This window comes from Amblyomma americanum, chromosome 1 (genome assembly GCF_052857255.1).
Source record: "Amblyomma americanum isolate KBUSLIRL-KWMA chromosome 1, ASM5285725v1, whole genome shotgun sequence".
Classification (NCBI taxonomy): domain Eukaryota; kingdom Metazoa; phylum Arthropoda; class Arachnida; order Ixodida; family Ixodidae; genus Amblyomma; species Amblyomma americanum.
In genome coordinates this window covers 414,357,372-414,363,371 of record NC_135497.1, presented here as the reverse complement: position 1 = coordinate 414,363,371, position 6,000 = coordinate 414,357,372, and positions in this window count along the sequence as shown.

Sequence of the window (6,000 nt, the reverse complement as noted above, 5' to 3'; positions counted from 1 at the left end):
CCGGCTGACACGAATCGCCAATAAAAAGTTTGGGACAAGCCGCGACACATTTTTCTTTTTTTACTATACAAAGCCTTTGAAATACCTATAATTGAATTTGGTTGCATTATTTTCTATGGTAGCGCAAACTACAAGATTCAACCCTTAATTTTTCTGGAAAGGCGCGCTCTACATCTTTGCCTTGGTCTCCCAAAATCGGTTTCAAATGCCCTGCTTTATCTGGAAGACCATATCCCTGATCTAAATTCCTGCTTTCAAATACTCACGGTGCAAACTTTCCTGAGGTCGCTGGACCCAGTGACTGATGTCAGTACTCCTATCTTTGCGTCTCAGCCGGCCTTGCTCTTTTCTCATCATTGGTCATGGTATCAAATGCCACAAATTACGTTAACGCAGAACTTTTTGACATCGATTGATGTTGAACTCAGTTCTTTGCAGTGGGTTGATGACACGCCGGCAGCAGTGCAATTCCGTTTTGACCACATCTTCCCATCTCATGCGAAACATATGCTCGCAAACATTTTAAACGGTCTCCTTTCTGATCACATAAAAGAATACCCCGATCATACGGTGCTTTCCACGATGCCTCCGTCAGCTGCCAAAAAAATGCAGTTGGAATATTTTTTCAGGATTTAGCATGGAGCTGTTCAGTCCGCATCCCAGATTATATCCCTCTATTCTTTGCGAAATTTTTGGCTCTTGGAATGGCCATGCACAAAAATCCATGTCATGTGTCACACATTATCACCCTCGCTGATTGTCAGTTTTAGACTCCCTTGAAACTTCACAGAAAGATTTTTTTACCCGTTTCCTTGGATCTTTCTTCCCACGCACTTTGAAGGAGGTCCGTTTTCTCTGTGTTCCTAGCCATTCAGGTATTCATTCAAACGAGGTTGCTGATTACTTAGCAAAGTCGGCTCTTGACGGGTCAGTGACACAACCCGTATCGTATTTCAGTCTGCTGGCGATTTCCAGGTTTCAGTGGTTTCAACACATATGAGCCAGGTTACGCGATCCCTTACTAAATACCACTAATTATCAGCACTTAGCATATAATTGGAACGTCCGTTCGTGTAAAACCAGACCGTGTGAGGTATCAATGACGCGGTTGCGGTGTAGGATTCCCAGTTTGAATTTATATCTATGCAGATATGGGTGGACACCGACAAACCTATGTGACTCATGCAGGGAAGTTCGTTCAAAGTTCCATCTAGTGTCCAAAGTTCACACTTCAGAGAAAGATTTACCTGGAGGTCCCTGTATCCAGGTTAAGGCTCCCGTTATCTCTGCCAGTACTGTTATCGTTCGGTGCAAGCGCTAAAGGATCTGCATTGGGTTCAATTGGTGGGATTCTCCATGATTATTTTATTTTATTTATATACAATACTGCCAGTCTCAGTAAGAGGCCGTAGCAGGTGGGTGACCAGTACAATATAATGTTCAAAACACAAAAACAGAAATTATAAGCAGATCAACAAAAAAAACTCTTACAATACGTGTTACATAACTACTAGTAGGCAGGTTACTAAAGAATACCTTTAAGAATCAGAACTGTAACAAAAAAGAAAACAAGTACAGCAGCAGTCATTCATGCCAGCAAGCATGCTAATATTCGAAATATTTAACAATAGGAACTTGAAGAAAGCGAAAAAAAGGTAACGGGTGGCAATAGACAATGCAATCATCCTTATAAGTAACAAAGTATCAAGAGATGTAAGTAATTGTTGGGCATTCATCTGGTAAGATGTAGGACTATTGGCACATTACTGATTCTTGTTACATTCTACTAATCTTGAAGTGAAGGAAGATAGTGAGTCCGACATGGTAATCAATGGATCGAGTCGATTCCATTCGCTGATGGCTAAAGGAAAGAAAGAATGCTTGAGAGTGTTCGTTCGGCATGAGTATTCAGTTAGCGTGTGCGCATGTTTGTGCCGGGATTGTCGTGACTGTGAGAAGCATACGTATTTAAACACATCTATACTGTAATTGTTGTGTAGTAATTGATATAAAAACTTCAGGCGGGATTCTTTTGCCCTAGATGATAGTGATGGAAGGCCAGATGATGCGGCAAGGTCGGTAGGTGAGTCAGAGGGTTTGTATTTGATATGAATGAACCTTACAGCTTTTCGTTGCACCTTGTCAAGCCGAGTGATGTTAGTGATTGATTGTGGGAACCAAACACTGCTTGCGTATTCTAAAATTGGCCTTACGAGGGTAGTGTAGGCAAACAGTTTGGTGTTTTGAGGGGCCAGACGTAGGCATCTTCTAAGAAAGAACAGCTTTCGCAAGGCAGCAGAGGTAATATTGGCTATATGTGCGTCCCATCTTAGGTCGGAAGTTAAAGTTAACTCTAGGTATTTATGTTCAGAAACCCTTTAAAGCGTTGATTCTTTGATACTGTAGACATAGTTATATGGCTGTTTTTTCCTGGTGACTGTCATGCAAACGGATTTTTTATTGTTTAATGTCATCTGCCAAGTTTTACACCATTCAACAATTGTGTTAAGAGAGCTGCATAGCATAAAGTGGTCTTCAGGATTTTTTATCGTTTTGTACAAAATGCAATCATCGGCGAAAAGTTTTATGTTACACTCAACATTGTTGGCAATATCGTTGATGAAAACTAAGAACAACACTGGTCCTAGGACAGATCCCTGCGGGACTCCTGATGTAACGGGAACTGGTCTTGATTGAACTTGTTCGAAAGTTACAAATTGTGAGCGGTTCGTCAAAAAGTCTGTGATCCAGTAAAACACTTGGCCATCTCCAATTATGATGCGTAGTTTTGTCATTAGTTTGTTGTGGCTTACACTGTCAAATGCTTTAGAGAAGTCTAATAGTATTATATCTGTCTGACTGCAGTCGTCAATACTAAGGGCTAGGTCATGCACAACCTCTGTTAGTTGGGTGACAGTTGATAAGCCATGACGAAAGCCATGTTGATGGGGTGATAATAGGCTTTCCGTCTCCAGAAAGTGCTTTAAGTGTTTTGCTATAATGTGCTCCATGATTTTGCACGACGTACTGGTGAGGGAAATGGGTCGATAGTTCGAGGGTGAGTTTGTATCTCCGGATTTATGAATGGGTAGAACCTTTGCTTTTTTCCAATCGTCGGGTAGCTTCGAAGTTGATAAAGACTCGCGAAAAATGATACCGAGATATTCACTGCACCATTCTGCATATCGTTTAAGGAACTAATTTGGGATGTCGTCTGGACCACTTGCTTTCTTTATGTATGGGTTTAGCCGCAAGTTAAGAACACCTTCATCTGATATGTGGACAGGACCAATACCTGGCGTAGATGTGCAGGAATTGTTAGGGAGAATGCCGTCATCTTTTGTAAAAACAGATTTAAATAAATCGTTGTGCATGTTAGCTTTTGTCTGTTTTTGCTCCATGGACCAGTTGGATGTGGCTGTTTTATCTTTGCGAGAATATTTCCAGAATCTATGAGGATTATTCTTAAGAAGTGTAGGAAAAGTCACGTTAAAGTACTGTTCCTTTGCATGCTTTGATACTTCTTTTAGCCTTGCGACTGCACTGATTAGATTCAATGATTTGGTAGCATTTTGCCCCTTTTCATTAATTGATCTACGGAGCCGCTTGACTTGCCGTTATGCATGAATGACGTCCCTTGTAATCCACGGGTTGTTTTTCTTAGGCCGTTTTATTTTTCGCGGATCGAATGCACCTACACAGTAGGTTACCGTATTTCTAAACTGCTCCCACAGGGTGTTCACTTCAGTGGTCTCACGCGAACCAGTGTCGAAAAATGATTGGAATTCGTGCGCTAGGTGTGTTACAATACTAGTGTCGTCTGCTTTAGCAAAATTAGTTACGATCTGCATGCTTTTCTGATATATTATACTGCTCTGTAATGGTAATCGGCAGGTAGGTATACTGTGGTCCGAGATGCCTTCTATGACGTCCACCTGAGCACGGGTTTCAGGAAAGTGATCACTGATTAGTATCAAATCTAGGATATTACCAGTAGTTCCTTGTGTACGTGTGGATGTCGAAACAATTTGATGAAGATTAAAATTGAACATTAAATCGATGAGGGCCTCTGAAGCTGTTGATGTATATTGCATTGTTGTCCAATTTATGTCGGGGAGGTTGAAATCACCCATGATAATAATTCGTGAATTTTGGGAATGGTACTGAAGGAATTCCTGAATTGCAGTTATGGCTTCATGTCCGGTAGAAGGACTTCTATAAATGCAGCTGGTAATTATGTTTGTACCTTTACAAATAATCTTGCAGAAAACAGCTTCTGCGCAGGGAACTTCAGGGAGAATAACAAAAGGTAGCTGCCTCCTAATCAGTATTGCCACGCCCCCTCCTCGTGAACTACGGTCTTTTCTGATGACGGAGTAGTTTGGTGGAGCGATTTCGTGACTTGAAATTTCAGGTGAAAGCCATGTTTCGGTTATTCCAATTACGTCTGGTTCATGACAAAGTAGGAGACTTTCAAGTGACTGCGTTTTGTTCACTATGCTTCTTGCATTTATATTTATGATGTACAGTTCTTTAACTGAGTTTTCTGACGAGTCACTCGAAGCCTGAATTCTGTGTCCTTTCTTTGCATAGGAACTCTGCTATTTGTTTCTTCGTCCCAAAAATAAACGCGCTTATTTATGATCAGTTTGTCAAAGGACAGCGCAACCTTTTCCTTACTTTCTCGTTTTTGTTTGGCGCTCGCCCACAGTTTCTTTCTAACATCTCGAACTCTGGCAGAAAAATCTTCACCGATAGCGTATTTTGTGTCTTTTAGTTTGAATCCGTTTTTCAGTATTAGCCTTTTTTGTCTCGAATCTAGCAACTTCATAATTACTGGCCTAGTCTTGTTTTTTTCCTGTCTACCTAGCCTGTGAATTCGCTCAATGGCGACAGCTTCTAGTTCGAGGGTGTCTTGTACTATAATTTTGTTCACTCTTTGGTCAAGACTTTCATTAGTTTCTTCTTTCTCCTCTGGCAGTCCGTATATAATTAAGTTGGAACATCTGCCTCGATTTTCAAGCTCATCGATTTTCTTTTCCATTATTTCAATTACGCGATCCATGCGTGAAATTTCGTTTTGGCAGGTGGCCAGTTTCTTTTCAAGCTGTGATAGGGCATCAAGCTTCTTGTCTATATCAACGAGGCGTACTTCCTTTATATCTTTTATGTCGCTAGCGATATCTTTGAGTTGTTTGGCAATTTTGGTTAGATCCGGGCCTGGATTAGTTTCAATAGCTCCACCAAGGAGCAACAACTTGTGCAATACCACAGCGATACAAGACAATTGCTGCGAGCACGGCAGCACGAACAAAAAGGGGTCACTTGAGCGGAAACATTTACCGAATAGTTTTCTCACCTGCACAATATAGAGGAACGGGTTATTGCTCCGCATCCTGGTAGTGCTGTCGTGCCCAATACTAGCAGATTCTTCGTAGCGCGTATATATATGCCAGTTTGGTGGCGCTTGCAGCAGGTCATGTGCTCCGATGAACACACTTGTAGCTGTTGGCCACTGGAACGGGTAACCTTGTGCTGTCAGCGATGGCAGATTGCGCACGTGGAAGCTGGTGGTTCCGGCTGACTGTGCTATAATCTTCACGGGTCCTTCATGGCTGGGGGTGCTGACTGGAAGCAGTGCACCGAAGACGATCTGCACAATATAGAGGAACGGGTTATTGCTCCGCATCCTGGTAGTGCTGCCGTGGCCAATACTAGCAGATTCTTCGTAGCGCGTATATATATGCCAGTTTGGTGGCGCTTGCAGCAGGTGATGTGCTCCGATGAACACACTTGTAGCTGTTGGCCACTGGAACGGGTAATCTTGTGCTGTCAGCGATGGCAGATTGCGCACGTGGAAGCTGGTGGTTCCGGCTGACTGTGCTATAATCTTCACGGGTCCTTCGTGGCTGGGGGTGCTGACTGGAAGCAATGCACCGAAGACGATCTGCACAATATAGAGGAACGGGTTATTGCTCCGCATCCTGGTAGTGCTGCCCA